General features: G+C 52.7%; 1 protein-coding gene across 1 annotated transcript in view; it reads left to right on the top strand.

Annotated features, from left to right (window-relative positions):
- The window catches only part of SMPD3 (sphingomyelin phosphodiesterase 3), a 429,346-nt gene that overhangs the window by 302,974 nt on the left and 108,089 nt on the right, over positions 1-18,283 (top strand). The window lies entirely within an intron of this gene.

Genomic DNA, 18,283 nt, shown 5'->3' with positions numbered 1-18,283 from the left:
GATTGCTACATAAATACAGGAACAAAAGGAGCGTAATGCATAGATAAAGGAGCAGAACTGAGTTTACTACATAGATACACAAACAAAAACAAATATATTATTTATTACCCAGATATAAGAACAGAAGCAAGCTTAGTAAATCAGTAGGGGAACAGAACCACGCTAACTACATAGTAACAGAACCAAGCTTACTACATAGATATGGGAAGAGAGTGAAGCTGACTGCATAAATATGGTATCAGAACTGATCTTACTACATAGATACTGTAACAGTCAAGCTTATTGCACAGATACAGTACCAGAACTGATCTTGTTGCATAGATACAGGAGCAAAACCAAGCTTAGTACAAAGATTGGTAAACAGAACACAATGTCAGAATGAAAAGTCTGTGGATTGGAAATTGCATGTTATTCTCATAGTTTTGCTTAATTCATCAAATAGCAAGTAGTGCTGACAAAACCTGAACAAGATACAAAAATTATATAGTGAGCCTCTTTTGCACACCACCTTTAAAAAAAAGAACTTTGGTAAACTTTATTTTTACGTTCAAAAAATAAATTTGTAGTTAGTTTTAGGACACTGTTAGGATTTGGCTGTTTTCACAAGCTGTACGCTCATCATTTTAGTGCTCCATATACAATTTACCTACTTACAAATGAAACAATGAGATAAACAGTAGAGAAAGCAGGTGGCTTGTGATTGTTTTTATGCTAATTGCATATGGAGCAGTGACATGACAATCACAGAGTGAGTGAAAACAATCGAATTTTAATAGTACTTTACACAGTGTTAGGAGTGAGAATGAGAGTGAAACTCTTCAAATGTCCTGGACACCACTTTAAAGGTAACTTGCCAAGCTGAGAAACACTATTTATCTGCAGATATAGGGTCAATCTGCAGGTAAGTAGCGTTTAAAGCCTGGTGAGCCAGGTTACTGCAAAAGCAATGGCTTTTGTGAGAAAATTAAGTTTCCTCTTCCCTTCTGCCACTCACTTAATATCATAAGGTAAGTGCAAGGAGCCATTGCAGTCACAGCTCACTACGAAGGGCGTGTGCTATAATAACAACCCATTGGCACCCCATGATCTCGTCGCGGGACCGCTGATGGTGTCGAGGAACAGCGTGATCCGCGATGAAGCCCATTAGATTGTTTTGTCAGAGTTTGACAGCGCGATCTAAGGGGTTGTCTACTTTACTTTGACTAGTTATCAAACTTAGAGGGGATGCCATGCCTATTTTTAAAATGATTTATCTAAATAATTTAAAAAACGTCATTGACTCCCCCTTATTTTTCATAACCAGCAAAGGTGAAGCAAGCAACTGGGGGCTGGTATTATCAGGCTGGTTAAGCCCATGGTTATTTGACACCTCCCAGCCAAAAAATACCAGCCTACGGCAGCTCCAGAAGTTGCGCATCCATTAGATTCACTAATTCGGACGTTTTGACCGACTCTTCCCGACTGCCCTGGTGCAGTGGCAATCAGGGTAAAACTTTGGGAGTTAATGCTAGTAATGAATTGACAACTGGCATCAAGCTCAGGGATTAGTAATGGATAGGCATCTATCAAACATGCCCATTACTAACCCAATACGTGTAGAGTTAAAAAAACACACTCACCCAAACAGGGAAAAAAAGACTCCCCTGATGCCCTCATTCACCAAGTTATTAATTAAAAAGGAATACTAGAAGTTGCAATGTAATCCAATGTTGTAATTCCCCACATCTCTCATCGATTCCTGTGGAGCAAAACATTCTCATAACGAGGATCCATAGGTCAATCCTGGTTAGCGGTATGTACTGAATTTTTCGAGATCATGAGAAATTCAATACCTACCACTGTTCAGTGCGAAACCCAAATTTACCGTCTGGGTTTTCTCATCCCTAATGATATGCTAAAATGGAAATTTCTTGGCCACATTTTTTTCTATTTTAAATGTTTTTAATGAGTTTTTTCCTTGTTCAATTTTTTTTTTATTCTATAGTAAAGGTTCGAAGTGCTAGGATTTTTGTGGGTGTACTTTTTTAGTCTTTTTCTATCCATACATTTATACAGCCTTTCCTGTTCACTCCTTCTATAGGAATTATTTTTCATAGTGCCCACTTAAGCTTCATCTATTGATTTATATCAGCCATTATCTGCTGGTAACATCCATGGGTGGAGCAGAGCTTTTCCATTGACTATTAACTAATGATGGGCAGATCCCAACTGTAAAAGTCAGGATCCGCGCGGGTTACCTAGTACCTGGAGTGAGTTGTCTGGGAATTCAGGGTAATTATCTGGATCCAGCCACCCAAGTAATAATAAAAAAAAAAGAATATAAGAATAAAGGTGCTTACTTACCAGTCTCCACGCATCTCTAACCCTACTTTCGGGGCCACTCATTACCCTTATGAATATGCACTGCTTCCATCACCCACCTACAGTCCTGGCGTCTGTGATTGGTTGCAGTCAGACCGCACTCCAACCCTGTGTGACAGCATGTCTGACTATTTGCAATCACAGATACTGTGTGTGTGTGGCCCGCAGACGCTGGCCCGTGGGATCTCTGAGCCCTGGCGGTGGCCTTTTATCCCCCTCGGTGGGCTGTTGTCTTCTATTGGGACTTTGGGGGGGACAGGACCTATAGTCCTGGCCTCAATCGGTTAATTAGCTGGTTCCAGTCGCTTATGGTCCCGGCTTCAGGGTCCAAGTACCCCCCTGTGTGCTCCGGTTTCCGAGTCGGTTCCCCGGGTTGGTACCGGCAGGCCACTACCCTGTCCCGGTCGACCTCGGTTCCACCGAGCCGTCTTCCCGGCTCCTGCAGATGGAGACCGCCATCTGCCTCCTAGCCAAAGGCACCAGGGCTCCTACTTTGGTGCCGATCAATTTGGGGTATTCGCCTCTGCTGGAGCTGCACACAGCTCCAGCCCACACTCCTCTCCAGCTTGAACTCTAAACTGAACTCAACTGACTGCTTTCCTGCCCCCGGGCTGTCTATACTCCTTGGTGGGTGTTTTCCAACTACCTGGTTCCGCCCCCTGGTGTGTCCATCTAGCCCTGAGGGGGGTGACTAGGGTTTTGAGGTTGGCTGATGTCACCTGTGAGGGAAAGGTGTAATGCAGGGGCCTATGTGTGACTACCTGGCTCGGCCAGGGCGTCACACTCCCCCTTGGTTAAACACATACCGTCCGCGGGCTGTCCGACCACCACCGGTTTATTTTGCTTAAACTGAAAAAGATAAAAGGAGATAAAACATTTACAAGCATAATAACATATTTACATTCATTTTGGTTTCTTCCCTTAACGGGAGGCATTTTACTTAAACGTTGCATAACATTTTTATTAACCGGGACTGGACCGGGTCCTTTTCACCTTAGCCCACCCAAACAAACCTAGCCCTGCTGCCACCGCTAAGCACTGGTGCGCACCCCTTTTCCCCAGTCCAGGAAACGGGTTCGGGTCTGGGTGGTGCCCACACGGGATGGGTAAGTTCCTTACCCGACAGTCTCTCTCAGAGCGTCCAGGAGACCCCTGACCCGGAGGGTAGTCACCGGTTGCTATGGTGACGGGACCTCGGCCTACTCTGCCGCAGGCCCTTCCTCCAACCAGCCTCTCCGGAGACTGCGGCATGATGAAAAGGGTGGTCTGGGGCTATTTACAAGACCCAATAGTTTTTGGGTTGGCCTGCAAGTTCTCAGCCATGTCTTTTTATAAATGCAGTAAAACAAACGGGAACATCAACAGGGTCCCAACGGGGACTTTGCAGAAAGGTAGCTGGGAATCACTACCTCTTTAACATTCTGAATCAAACTCAGGACCGGAGGATGGCGAAGATGGGCGGACGTGTAGCTGGGCCCCCATGGTCACCCTTCTTCTTACATCCAGGGCAAACCACCCCCTCTCACTGCAGTGCCGTGTGTAGGTCACCAGCTCTCCGGGCTCCAGGTCCCGGTCAGGATAGCCGACGGGCAGGTGCGGGTATACATCCCTCCGGGACACAAATATTTCTGCCTCCATGCCCGGCTCAAAGATGAAACCCCATACTCTTCGGGGGGTCAAAGTGCCGGACTTGGCCTTCATGTGTCAGGCCCCTCGCCCGGTAGGTGGCGTTCCTAAGATTGTCCTTCTCCTGGATGGTTTGGGATAGGACTTCCGCTTTTCTTTTCTCACGGGCCGCAATTTCTCGGCCCAGCTGGCGCTGCTGCCGCTCCCAATATGGAGCGTCTGTGGCCTGCTCCAGAGTGACCTGCGCGGGGGCCGAGCCCAGCCGGAGCACCTCCGTGCCAGCTACGACCGGCACCTTCGGCAGTGGAGGGCCCCACTGTGACGTGGCTTGTACGGCTGCCCCGCAGGCACATTTCCGCTGCACCTCAGCCAAGGCTGGGAGTCTGGGAGCGGCCAGCGTTTCTTGTCACGCCGGCTTCCAGTCGGGGACCGCCTCTGCCGTGGCCGGGCAGACTGCTGGGGCCTTTGTCGTCTCAGGCACGGCCTCCTCCGGGATCGGTGGCGGGTCCAGAGCAAGACGGGGCAGCTTGCGGATGCTGGTAGTACGTGGAACCGGAGTCGTGCCGGAGCGGTGACAGGCTGACTGCTGGCGGCTTCTTTGGGCTGGTCTTCGCGGGCCGGTGGGACGGACTCCGCTGCCGGTGTTGGTGGCAGAGCACCGAGCGGGGCATCAGCAGCAACTGGTATGGGCAGCGAGGGAGGCAGTATGGAGGGCTAGGGCAGACCGGGTCTCTCAGCCTGATCAGCTGGTCCCTGGGGGACATAGGTGCGTAGGTCGCTTACCCGCTCCTCTAAGGTTGCCTCCACTTCACGTGCCCGCACGGCCGCAGCCAGCTCCTCCACATCGGCCGTCCACCACTCCAGCATAAAGCGCGCCTGCGCCTGGATCCGGCGACACATCCGTGCTGTCTGGGCTTCTACCCATGCCGCTGTTCCGGGCACGAGCTCCTGTACTCCGGGCTTGTTGGACGGGTCAGCCATGTTGCTCTCACAGGCTCCAGGAACCAGAAGGGTGGCAGGGTCCTGGAGTCCCTTCCCTTTATCTGCTCGGTCACATGTGGCAGAATCTTCACCCACCCCCCCCTTGGTCTTTTTCTGGCACTCTTCTTTCAGGCCGGTAAGTTTCGTTTTGCGACTTCCGGCCTTGCATTCTGGCCGTGTTCCCAGGGGGTGGGGCTTCGGCTTTCATGCCCTTTTCTCGGGGAAGGAGACTCTGGGCGGGAATCTTCGTGCCAAAAGATGGCAGCAAGATGGCAGGTTCTGGAAATTTTGCAACGGAATCACCCCTGACTTCAATACAAGGCGCACTTCCACAAGGTAAGTGGATGGGTAAGTATTCGTGACGCCAGGTTTCTGGGTGTGCCGCCCCCGTGCTGGCAGCCTGCCGCTGCTCAGGTCCGGGCCTTACGGTGGGTGGCTCGAGGGTCTCCGGACCCGGGGGATCCTGCGGACACTCCGAATGAAAAGGGTTGGGGGATGGTGGATGTAGGACGTATATGTACGGGCTGGGCCGTACTTGGTCCGTGATGCCACCCACAGTATGTGGTGAGTTTGGACACCACCGCTGCAGTTACGGGGCACCCGGGGGAGATGTTGTGCAGCAAGTTGTTAACCCCTCCGTGGGCAGGGATGGTGGCTCTGGGACCCGTTGGGTGCTTTGTTGGTGCAGGGAGATGGGCGACCGCAGGGTACTAGTGTACTCACTAGTGAAGGAAACACATGAGTCTCTGGTAATGGTCGATGCCCGCAGCCGGCTGCGTTCTGGTCCCCCACCCGGCTGGTGGTCTCTGTCTTTCTCCTGCACTTTTGTGTAATGGTGGACTGCCTGTGCTTGCAACTTCAGGAGTCCGCTCCCGGCTGGATGTGGCCTAAGGAGCCCTTGCCCGCAGACGCCGGCCCGTGGGATCTCTGAGCCCTGGCGGTGGCCTGTTATCCCCCTTGGTGGGCTGTTGTCTTCTATCGGGTCTTTGGGGGGGACAGGACCTCTAGTCCTGGTCTCAATCGGTTAATTAGCTGGTTCCAGTCGCTTCTGGTCCCGGCTTCAGGGTCCGAGTACCCCCCTGTGTGCTCCGGTTTCCGAGTCGGTTCCCCGGATCGGTACCGTAGGGCCACTACCCTGTCCCGGTCCACCTCGAGTCGGTCGTCTTCCCGGCTTCTGCAGACGGAGACCGCCATCTGCCTCCTAGCCAAAGGCACCAGGGCTCCTACCCTGGTACCGTTCAATTTGCACACAGCTCCAGCCCACACTCCTCTCCAACTTGAACTCTAAACTGAACTCAACTGACTACTTTCCTGCCCCCGGGCTGTCTAGACTCCTTGGTGGGCATCTTCCAACTGCCTGGTTCTACCTCCTGGTGTGTTCATCTAGCCCTGAGGGGGGTGACTAGGGTTTTGAGGTTGGCTGATGTCACCTGTGAGGGAAAGGTGTAGTGCAGGGGCCTATCTGTGACTACCTGGCCCGGCCAGGGCGTCACAGATCCATATTGTGATACACAGAACAAATAAAGCATATGGCTACAGGCTGCAGCTTCTAGCCATTTGCTTATCTTGGCTGTGTTTCAAAATAAGAGGGACCTCATACAGGTTTATTTATTTATTTTTTTTTAATTATTTAAATCAATAATTTTAATAAACAGTGTGCGGTCCCCCCCCAATTTTGATACCTAACCATGATAAAGCCAACAGCTAGGGGTTCATATTCTGAGGCTGGGGAGGCCCATGGTTATTGCCCCCAGCCTAAAAATAGCAGCCTGCAGCCACCCAGAATTGTCGCATTCACTAGATGCGACAATTCCGTAAATTCACCTGGCTCTTCCCAATTGCCCTGGTGTGGTGACAATTGGGGTAATAAAGGTCAATTACAGCTCGCAGCTGCCACTAAGCACTAGATTAATAATGGAGAGGGTCTATGAGACCCCCCCATTACTAATCTGTAAGTGAAAAGAAATAAACACAAACATCGAAAAAATACTTTATTTGAAATAAAATACATAAGAAACACACCCTGTTTCACAACTTTATTAAGCCCAAACATCCAGTTCCAACATAATTCACATAAGGTCCTACAACGATTCTGGCTCTGTTACATACATAATGAAGTCACGGCGTGCGGGCACAGAACATGACTGAGCCACAATGATGAGCAGTGATGTCACTCAGTTTATTTCCCGGTCACAGCTAGAGGTTTCCATGGTACCCCACCTGTAACCACAGGTGAACTGACCTCAGGTGATCTCATTAAACTCAGTGACCTCACCTATTGCTACCTCTAAAGTAGATGGAATATACGTTTGATACATTTTTGGGCTACAAAGGGCCCATACATTGTTCTTGCACAGGGGCCATTTCCTGTCTGTATCCGCCAGTATGAGGGTCCGTCCAGTGGGTCTATGGAAATTATATTGTCAATGTGTGCTTGCGGCAGCTATAGGTGAATTTACAAGTGAATGTAAATCAAAAGAAATTCAAATTCCAATTGATTTCTTTCTACAGCTCCAATACAGACTTAAGTCTTGCTTATAACAGACAACAAATTTATTTATTTGTCAATCTTGTATGCCGTTCCTCTCCAAAGACTCAGAGCGGCTCACAACATATATTGGAGCTGTAGAAAGAAAACAATTAGAATTTGACCGATACTGGGACTAAGGGGACCAGCGGTCAAGACCAGCTTTCCTCGGGTGACCAGTTTCCAGCTTACTGTGAGTAAAGGAACCAGTTACACTGCAACAACCTTGTGTGGCCTACCTTCTTTCTGCACCCATCAACATCATCTATCCTCTGGGGCTTGGCCCTACTTGCGGAGGGCCCAACATCCAGGTTGCCACTAACACCAGCCCCAGCAGTGAGAACTGTGCAGCGGCGGCTCCACTAAATAGCCACAATCCGCAAGTGGCGTCACGATATAAACATTTACCTAATCTCCCCTGTAAATATACCCCTTCAAAAAGCGTCCCCAAGGTCACAGAACCAGGCAATGGCCAACCAGTGACATCCCCCCAGCGATACACCGCCCGGGACTGAGTACCCCATAGCCCTGGGCGACACACAAGCGTACCCTAGAAACACATCTCTTTAGACAGGCCTATCACCTCAACTCACCAACTTAAAGGCCCAGTCACACACAACGACTTAACAGCGATCCCGACAACGATACAACCTGATAAGGATCGCTGGTAAGTCTCTGGGAGGTCGCTGGTGAGATGCCCCACAGTCAGACCATACCAATGACGCAGTAACGATCAGCGACCTGTATAATGATCTCGGCGGGCGTTGGTGTGGCGCCCTGGACAAGCCAGGTCGTCACAGGTACTGCAACAACACACCCCACACCCCAAGATAGGCACACCAGTCACACGCAAATCCTTCTTGCCTCCCTCCAGGGGCTAATGTCCACACCAGGTGGGGTGGAGCCAGGTGGTTGGCCCCACCCACTGAGGAGTTCACAGTCCTGGAGGCGGGAAAGGAAGTCAGAGAGAATAACAGTTAGGGAGAGTGAAGGAGCAGGAGTGAAGTAGTAGTAGAGGAGCAGACTGACCGTGTCCGGGTATGTGGCCCGGGCACCGAGAGCAAGGTTGGCAGATGGTGGTGACCGTTTGCAGGAGAGGTCGATCGACGCGGAACCGTAGGACCGAGGACCGGCGGTGGCCCGCCGGTACCGAACCGAGGAGCGAAGAGAAGCCAGCACAAACCGGCAGGGCCTACGGGCCCCGACCAGGCTTGGAGTCGCCATTAAACCGGTCAAATCCGTTAGCGACCGGAACCTCCGGGGTTTCCTAGCAGCAAAGACCCGACTGAAGGCAACCGTCCAAACCGAGAAAGGGAAATACAACTACCGCCACAGTTAGAATTCCCAGGGCCAGAGCCTGCGGGCAAAAGGGGCTCCTACGGCCCATATCCAAGCTGGGGAGCGGGTTACCGGTGAGAAGCCATCGGGACCAAAGATACACAACAGGTGCAGGGAAAGGCAGCCACCACCAACTTACCGGGAGTAACCACAGCAGCCGGCTGCGGGACCCGTCCATCCAGCCATTTGTTTTACCGGAAACTCTGTATCCATCATTGACTGAGTGAGTACCACTGTACCGTCCGGCACCGCGCTGCCCCCGCGACCCTGCACCTCGCCAACCCGGCCTCCCCCGTCCCACCTCACCGGGCCCAGGGACCACCAAACCCCCTACCCACGGAGGGTAGAGAAACATCTCGGCTGCTCCCTGTCATCGCTCCCGGGATCCCCGTCCAGAGCAGCGGTGGTGTCCCAACCTCACCACAAACCGTGGGTGGCGTCACGGACCAACTCCCCAAACCCAAACTAACCACCCCTTTCACTGACGGGCGAGGAGCGCCGCTCGAGTCCCCGAATCCGGCACACCGCTCGAGCCACCGAGCAGCAGCAGCGCCGGACCCGAGCGTGGTGAGCGCAGCGCCCTCCCCGCCCGCGACATTGGGACCATGTTAGGAGGTTTTGGTAGGTGTCAAACACAGTGATGCGTCCTGCCCAGCAGGACATCGCCTTTGAAGAAAATGGTCCTGACCATTTGGCAACAACTAGCGATCTCACAGCAGGGGCCTGATCGCTGGTAGGTGTCACACATAACGAGATCGCTGGCGAGATCATTCCTGAGTCACAGAAACTGTGACTCAGCAACAATCTCGTTAGCGATCTCGTTGTGTGTGATGGTGCCTTAACATTTAGAAGGAAGGAACAGTGGAGAGTTAATTATAATCTGCTCTCTCTTATTTATCTTTCTCCACACCCTCCATGCACTTGATACTTGCACTTGACAGATCCTTACTGATAACTGGATCATGCAGCTTTATGAAATCCCCTATTAACAATAATGATAGCTGGACCATACACAACAAGCACGTTCTACCTATTGTGTCCCCTTTTTTCCTAATAGATTGTAAGCTTACAGGCAGTGCCCTCACTCCTCCTGTAACTGTTGAACTGTTTGTTACTTTGTTTTTATTGTTTGTACATGTCCCTGCTTAATTGTAAAGTGCTGCGGAATATGTTGCTGCTATTTAAATAAAAATTACTATTATTATATACAAACAGAGATACAGATGCACATTGTATGTTAGCAAGATGTAGGTGGAAATTAAAGAAAGTCTCACAGCATCACTATTTCAGATCACTGCAAGGCACGTCCTAAACCACAAAGTTACAAATTACAAGCTTATAAAGAAATAAAGTGTGTTCCAAGAGAAAACACCCATGACCATAATTGTGTGGGGTGAGCTAAATTCTGGAGCCAGAACCCACAACTATTAATATCATCACAGAGGGACACAGTGGGGGTTTCTGATGTGTTTCATGTCAGGCCCTTTAATTCCCGAGGCTGATGACCTGCTGTGGCTCGCCTGTGATGCCCACCTGCTCGGATATTGATTTTGACTTCCTGAATGTGAGGAGACGCGATTGAACAGGGAATTTAGAGGAAGTATGATCTCTAGGTGTTCAGCCAGTGACATATGGCAATAAGGACAACATAAATGGTCACAAATATGGAGAAAAATTGTTAACCCTCAGATCTCTATGATGTTAGAGGAAAATACATGTACATCAGTGAAGTATATCATATTCCATGTAGGACACAAGTAAAAGAATAGTTTACAGATGTCAGCTTAATGTAACCGAAATATGCCAGAAATATTTAGGCAGTTTCATAGAACATTGTCAATGGAGTGGAGGTCAAGCCAATGCTCCTGTGAGAACAGGACTATGCAGAGATCTGTTTTTGGGATCACTGGAGGCTATAGAGGCCAAATCCTTAGCAATCATAAGCTACTTTCTTCCCATAGAATCCATCCATAACTTACAACATTGGGAATAACCCATTAACAGGGCCGTATTTGCCACTAGGCACCCGTGGTCCCGTGCCTAGGGCGGCACGTTGCGGGGGGCGGCACTTTCTGGCAGCAAAAAAAAAAAAAAAAAATTTATATAATTTTTTTTTTTTTTTTTTACATCCCCGCCCCCCGTCCCTCCCTCCATTACACTCGGCTGTGTTCCGGGGGGTGAGGGGGAGAAGAGGCGCACTTCTGCTGTCTATTTAAATACATGGCATAGTGAGCTGACTAACCCCGGAAGTTCCATGGCCTGCACTTCCGGGGTCAGAGGCGCGCGGGCGCGACAATCAGCTCACTGCCCCGTGCTGCAGCGTCCAATGCTGCAGATGACACACGCCACGGAGGAGGACGCGTCTGCAGCTGGAGCAAGCCAGAAGAGGAGCCAGCCAGAGCAGGGCGGCGGGCACCGGAGCAGGTAAGGCAGAGGCAGAGCCTAGAATGTATGGGCTCCTTATAGGTTAGTTGATGATCGTTGCAAATTGCGATGCCTCTTTTTGTCCACTGTAATCATGCAAGGGGAGGCTGGGAAGAGAGGGAGGCTGGGAAGAGAGAGAGGCTGGGGGGAGGCTGGGAAGAGAGAGAGGCTGGGGTGAGGCTGGGAAGAGAGAGAGGCTGGGGTGAGGCTGGGAAGAGAGAGAGGCTGGGGGGAGGCTGGGAAGAGAGAGAGAGAGGCTGAGGCTGGGAAGAGAGAGAGAGGCTGAGGCTGGGAAGAGAGAGAGAGGCTGAGGCTGGGAAGAGAGAGAGAGAGGCTGAGGCTGGGAAGAGAGAGAGGCCGAGGGGAGGCTGGGAAGAGAGAGAGAGAGGCTGAGGGGAGGCTGGGAAGAGAGAGAGAGGCTGAGGCTGGGAAGAGAGAGAGACTGAGACTGGGGGGAGGCTGGGAAGAGAGAGGCTGAGGCTGGGGGGAGGCTGGGAAGAGAGAGGCTGAGGCTGGGGGGAGGCTGGGAAGAGAGAGGCTTAGGCTGGGGGGAGGCTGGGAAGAGAAAGAGGCTGAGGCTGGGGGGAGGCTGGGAAGAGAGAGAGAGGCTGAGGCTGGGAAGACAGAGAGGCTGAGGCTGGGAAGAGAGAGAGAGGCTGAGGCTGGGAAGACAGAGAGGCTTAGGCTGGGGGGAGGCTGGGAAGAGAGAGGCTGAGGCTGGGAAGAGAGGCTGAGGCTGGGGGGAGAGAGGCTGAGGCTGGGGGGGAGGCTGGGGGGAGAGAGAGGCTAAGGCTGGGGGGAGAGAGGCTGGGGGGAGAGAGAGGCTGAGGCTGGGAGAAGAGAGGCTGATTCTGGGGGAGTCTGGGAGGGGGAGGCTGATGCTGAGGGAGGCTGATGCTGAGGGAGGCTGGGAGGGGGAGGGTGAGGCTTGGAGGAGGGAAGCTGATGCTGAGGGAGACTTGGAGGAGGGAGGCTGAGGGAGGAGGGAGGCTGAGGGAGGAGGGAGGCTGAGGCTGGGGGAGGTTGGAAGGAGGGAGGCTGAGGCTGGGGGAGGCTGGGAGGAGGGAGGCTGATGCTGGGGGAGGCTGGGAGGAGAGAGGCTGATGCTGGGGGAGGCTGGGAGGGGGAAGGTGAGGCTTGGAGGAGGGAGGCTGATGCTGAGGGAGGCTGGGAGGAGGGAGGCTGATGCTGGGGGAAGCTGGGAGGGTGAGGCTTGGAGGAGGGAAGCTGATGCTGAGGGAGGCTTGGAGGAGGGAGGCTGATGCTGAGGGAGGAGGGAGGCTGATGCTGAGGGAGGCTGATGCTGGGGGAGGCTGGGAGGAGGAAGGCTGATGCTGGGGGAGGCTGGGAGGAGGGAGGCTGAGGCTGGGAGGGGGAAGGTGAGGCTTGGAGGAGGGAGGCTGATGCTGGGGGAGGCTGGGAGGAGGAAGGCTGATGCTGGGGGAGGCTGGGAGGAGGGAGGCTGATGCTGGGGGAGGCTGGGAGGAGGGAGGCTGATGCTGGGGGAGGCTGGGAGGAGGGAGGCTGATGCTGGGGGAGGCTGGGAGGAGGGAGGCTGATGCTTGGGGAGGTTGGGAGGAGGGAGGCTGAGGCTGGGGGAGGCTGGGAGGAGGGAGGCTGAAGCTGGGGGAAGCTGGGAGGAGGGAGGCTGGGGGAGGCTGAGGCTGGGGGAGGCTGGGGGAGGAGGGAGGCTGAGGCTGGGGGAGGAGGGAGGCTGAGGCTGGGGAGGCTGGGAGGAGGGAGGCTGAGGCTGGGAGGGGGAAGGTGAGGCTTGGAGGAGGGAGGCTGATGCTGGGGGAGGCTGGGAGGAGGGAGGCTGATGCTGGGAGGAGGGAGGCTGATGCTGGGGGAGGCTGGGAGGAGGGAGGCTGATGCTTGGGGAGGTTGGGAGGCTGAGGCTAGGGGAGGCTGGGAGGAGGGAGGCTGAAGCTGGGGGAAGCTGGGAGGAGGGAGGCTGGGGGAGGCTGAGGCTGGGAGGAGGGAGGCTTGGGGAGGAGGGAGGCTGAGGCTGGGGAGGCTGGGAGGAGGGAGGCTGAGGCTGGGAGGGGGAAGGTGAGGCTGGGAGGAGGGAGGCTGGGGGAGGAGGGAGGCTGATGCTGGGGGAGGCTGGGAGGAGGGAGGCTGATGCTGGGAGGAGGGAGGCTGATGCTGGGGGAAGCTGGGAGCAGGGAGGCTGATGCTGGGGGAGGCTGGGAGGAGAGAGGCTGATGCTGGAGGAGGCTGATGCTGGGGGAGGCTGGGAGGAGAGAGGCTGATGCTGGAGGAGGCTGATGCTGGGGGAGGCTGGGAGGAGAGAGGCTGATGCTGGAGGAGGCTGATGCTGGGGGAGGCTGGGAGGAGAGAGGCTGATGCTGGAGGAGGCTGATGCTGGGGGAGGCTGGGAGGAGAGAGGCTGATGCTGGAGGAGGCTGATGCTGGGGGACGCTGGGAGGAGAGAGGCTGATGCTGGAGGAGGCTGATGCTGGGGGAGGCTGGGAGGAGAGAGGCTGATGCTGGAGGAGGCTGATGCTGGGGGAGGCTGGGAGGAGAGAGGCTGATGCTGGAGGAGGCTCATGCTGGGGGAGGCTGGGAGGAGAGAGGCTGATGCTGGAGGAGGCTCATGCTGGGGGAGGCTGGGAGGAGAGAGGCTGATGCTGGGGGAAGCTGGGGGAGAGAGGCTGAAGCTGGGGGAGGCTGGGGGGAGAGAGGCTGATGCTGGGGAGAGAGAGGCTGATGCTGGGGGAGAGGCTGCTGGTGAAGGCGGGAGAGAGCGGCTGCTGCTGGGGGAATGGGAGAGAGGGGCCAATGCTAGAGACAGAGGACAAGGGTTGAGGGATAGAGCAATGACAATATCGATGGGAGGAGTGTAAGGACTCAGAATGAGAGGGGGGCAGCATTGGGAGCTCATTATGGAGAAGGGGCAGCATGTCTGGGCTCAGTATGGAGTGGAACAATGTAGGGGAGTCAATATCAAGAGTGGGGTAGTGTGTGTGGGGGGGGTCTCAGCATAAGCGTTAGTGTGGTGGTCTTAGGATGAATGGGGCAGCATGGAGGTGTCATTATGGAAAAGAGGAAGGCAGCATTAGGAGCTCATGGAGAGGGGCAGCATGCACGGGACACTGAGGAGGGGGCAGCATACATGGGACATTGTAAGGAGGGGACAGCATGCATGGGACACTGTCAGGAGGGGGCAGCATGCATGGGACACTGTGAGGAGGGAGCAGCATGATGTGAGGACAATGTGCAGATCATATTTCATAATTGAGGAAGGTGTGGTGGGTATAATTTATAAGGGAGGGCAGTGTGACAGTCACAGTATATAAGTGGGGATGGTGGGAATATTTTATACTCATGCTATGTTGTGATGTGCCCGTGGTGATCTCCATTGGGGGGGGGGGTTAGTGCCCTTCGTTTCTCATTGATACTTTTTCAAGTGTTTTACAGAGTAGATCTGCCTTAAACAGATGTCGTGTGCGAAAACTCAGTTTTACGTTGTCAATAAGGGGCGCGACCACTTAAAGTGCCTAGGGCAGCACGAAGGCAAAATACAGCCCTGCCCATTAAGGGTAGATTCCCATCTCTCGGGGTGAGTAGTTAAGGGCATTCATAGCTGGTAGGAGTTACACTTCTGATACTAACCTATAACTTGTAAGTAATGGATTTGTCAGATACGATGTGGAACCCCAGGTTACATTACAGAGTGTGATGTCAAAGGCAGAGGACATTGAGCTCCCCCATAGGCATGAGAGAAGAAAGGACAGAGAGAGAAAAAGAGTTTCCACCAATAGCAAGTGGTACCTGGTGAGATTTTAGAGACCTGCTGCAGTCTCTGAAATGGAGTCAGAGCTGCAAGTAGAAATAAGACACCTGAGAGCCAGTGGCGTAACTAGACTCTGATGGGCCCTGGTGCAAAGTTTGAGCCTGTCCCCCCCTCCTCCCTTGCATGTTGGTAAGATATATGGGCCATTGTAGCATTCTAAATCCTATAAACACATATTAATTGCCCTCCTTCCCCCTTCATTGTGTAGTAATGACTAGAGATGAGCGAACCGGTCGCGGTTCGGCTCGAGTTCGGTTCGCCGAACGGAGGTCTCGTTCGAGTTCGGTTCGGCGAACCACTCGAACCGCATAGGAAACAATGGGAGGCAATCACAAACACATAAAAACTCCTAGAAAACACCCTCAAAGGTGTCCAAAAGGTGCCAAACAACTCACAACACAACACAAACACATGGGAAAGTGACAAGGACATATACTCATGCGAAAACAAAAGAGCTGGACAAGGAAAAAGAGGAGGAGACACAGATATAGGCATGGCACGCCCTTCTAAAATCATGTAAAACACCGCAAGGTGACTCCAAGCGGAGTCTCCCTTTTTTCCAAAAATTGGGCCACACACACACCCCATCAGTGGCAGCACTTGTGCCCTAGTTGTACACTTCACAGATAGATTTGCATCAAGCACATTCAAAAATACGCCATCCTTCACCGTCCCCAGGATGGCACTGGGGTAGGTGGCAAAGTCTTTGCTGATCCCAGATCTGTTCATCTTGGATCATGTTAAAAAACACAGCAAGCAAGGGTTACTCAAAGCGGAGTCTCCCATTTTTCCAAAAAGTGGGCCACATACACACCCAGCCCTTCAGTGGCAGCACTTGTGCCCTAGTTGTACACTTCACAGGTAGATTTGCATCAAGCACATTCAAAAATACGCCATCCTTCACCGTCCCCAGGATGACACCGGGGTAGGTAGCTAAGTCTTTCCTGATCCCAGATCTGTTCATCTTGGATCATTTTTAGAAACACTGTAAGCAAGAGTTACTCCAAGCAGAGTCTCCCTTTTTTCCAAAAATTGGGCCGCACAGACACCCACCCCTTCAGTAGCAGCAGTTGTGCCCCAATTGTACACTTCACAGGTACATTTGTATCAAGCACATTCCAAATCCACAAGCATTTACTCTCCCCAGGATAACACAGGGGTAGTAAATTCCTTGTGGATCCATGACTTGTTCATTTTGATGAACGTCAGTCTGTCCACATTGTCACTGGACAGACGCGTGCGCTTATCTGTCAGCACACACCCAGCAGCACTGAAGACACGTTCAGAGACAACGCTGGCAGCTGGACATGACAAAATCTCCAAGGCGTAAGTGGAGAGCTCTGGCCATTTTTCAAGATTTGAAGCCCAAAATGAGCAAGGCTCCATTTGCAAAGTAATGGCATCGATGTTCATTTTGAGATACTCCTGTATCATCCTCTCCAGCCGTTGACTATGTGTCAGACTTGTTGTCTCTGGTGGCCTTGCAAAGGAGGGTCTAAAAAAATTATGAAAAGATTCAATAAAATTGCTGTTACCAGCACCAGATACGGTGCTACTGGTACGGGTAGACTGTTGAAGATGACGAGACCGTCCCATGTTTGTCAAGTTACAACTGGGAGATTCACTTCCTGCACCTGCATGGTTGTTTGGTGGAAAAGCCGAGCTAAGATCGAGTAGCAGCTTCAGCTGATGCTCTTGCATACGTGCGTCCCTTTCTATGGCTGGAATGATGTCACAAAATTTGGACTTGTACCGGGGATCTAATAGTGTGGCAAGCCAGTAGTCATCATCACTTCTAATTTTGACAATACGAGGGTCATGTTGGAGGTAGTGCAGCAAAAAGGCACTCATGTGTCTTGCGCAGCCATGCGGACCAAGTCCAAGCTGTGTTTGTGGCATAGAGGTGCTAGCCATTCTTTCTTCCTCTGACATCTCCCCCCAACCTCTTTCAACTGAAATTTGACCAAGGTCTCCCTCATCCGCTGAGTCTTCCATGTCCATGGACAGTTCGTCCTCCATTTCTTCATGTTCTCCTGCACCTTCCTCAACATTTCGCCTGCTACCATGCGCCCTTGTTGATCCCTGTCCCCCATGGTCCCATGCCTGCCGCGTTGGTGATGAACGTCTGGACCTTGGTGATGTTGTTGTGTCTTGCGCATATGAATCCTCCTGTAGTTCCTCCCCTTCCTGTTGTCCCACCCCCTGACTCCGAATAGTGTTTAGCGTGTGCTCCAGCATGTAAATGACTGGAATTGTCATGCTGATAATGGCATTGTCAGCGCTAAACATATTCGTCGCCATGTCGAAACTGTGCAGAAGGGTGCATAGGTCCTTGATCTGAGACCACTCCATCAGGGTGATCTGCCCCACCTCTGCATCTCGTTGGCCCAGGCTAAACGTCATGACGTATTGCACCAGGGCTCGACGGTGCTGCCACAGTCGCTGTAACATGTGGAGAGTCGAATTCCAGCATGTCGGCACATCGCATTTCAGGCGATGAACCGGCAGGCCGAAAGACTTCTGCAGCGATGCAAGTCGCTCAGCTGCGGTGGTTGAACGGCGGAAGTGAGCAGACAGTTTTCGTGCCCTGTTCAGAAGGCCATCTAGGCCGGGATAGTGTGTTAAAAATTGCTGGACAACAAGGTTCAACACGTGAGCCATACAAGGCACGTGTGTCACCTTGCCAAGGCGAAGGGCCGCATCCAGGTTTGCAGCATTGTCGCACACGGCCTTACCAGGCTGCAGATTCAGTGGAGACAACCATTTATTAAACTCAGTCTCCAGAGCTGCCCACAACTCTGCCGCTGTGTGACTCTTATTTCTAAGACATTTCAAGCTAAAGACCGCCTGATGCCGTTGCGCTCTGCTGCCAGCATAGTAATGAGGTGTGTGTGATTCCTTCTGCGCAGTTAGAACGCTGGTGGCCTGACCAGGCAGGCTTGGGGCGGAGGTGGAGGACCCAAACGAGGTGGAGAAGGCAGAAGCAGTGGCGGAACTTGGACAGACAGAGGATTGACACACAAGTCGTGGGGACGACAAGACTTGTGCAGCAGACCCTTCACCATATATCACCATAGTTACCCAGTGCCCAGTCAGTGACATGTAACGTCCCTGTCCATGCTTACTGGTCCAAGTATCGGTGGTGAAATGCACCCGGTCACACACAGTGTTTCTCAAGGAAGCGGTGATGTTGTGTGCGACATGCTGGTGTAGCGCGGGCACACCTT

Source organism: Anomaloglossus baeobatrachus, chromosome 10 (assembly GCF_048569485.1).
Source record: "Anomaloglossus baeobatrachus isolate aAnoBae1 chromosome 10, aAnoBae1.hap1, whole genome shotgun sequence".
In the NCBI taxonomy this organism is placed as follows: Eukaryota; Metazoa; Chordata; class Amphibia; order Anura; family Aromobatidae; genus Anomaloglossus; species Anomaloglossus baeobatrachus.
Note: the sequence above shows the minus strand (reverse complement) of the source record. Positions and strands in the feature narration are given on the sequence as shown.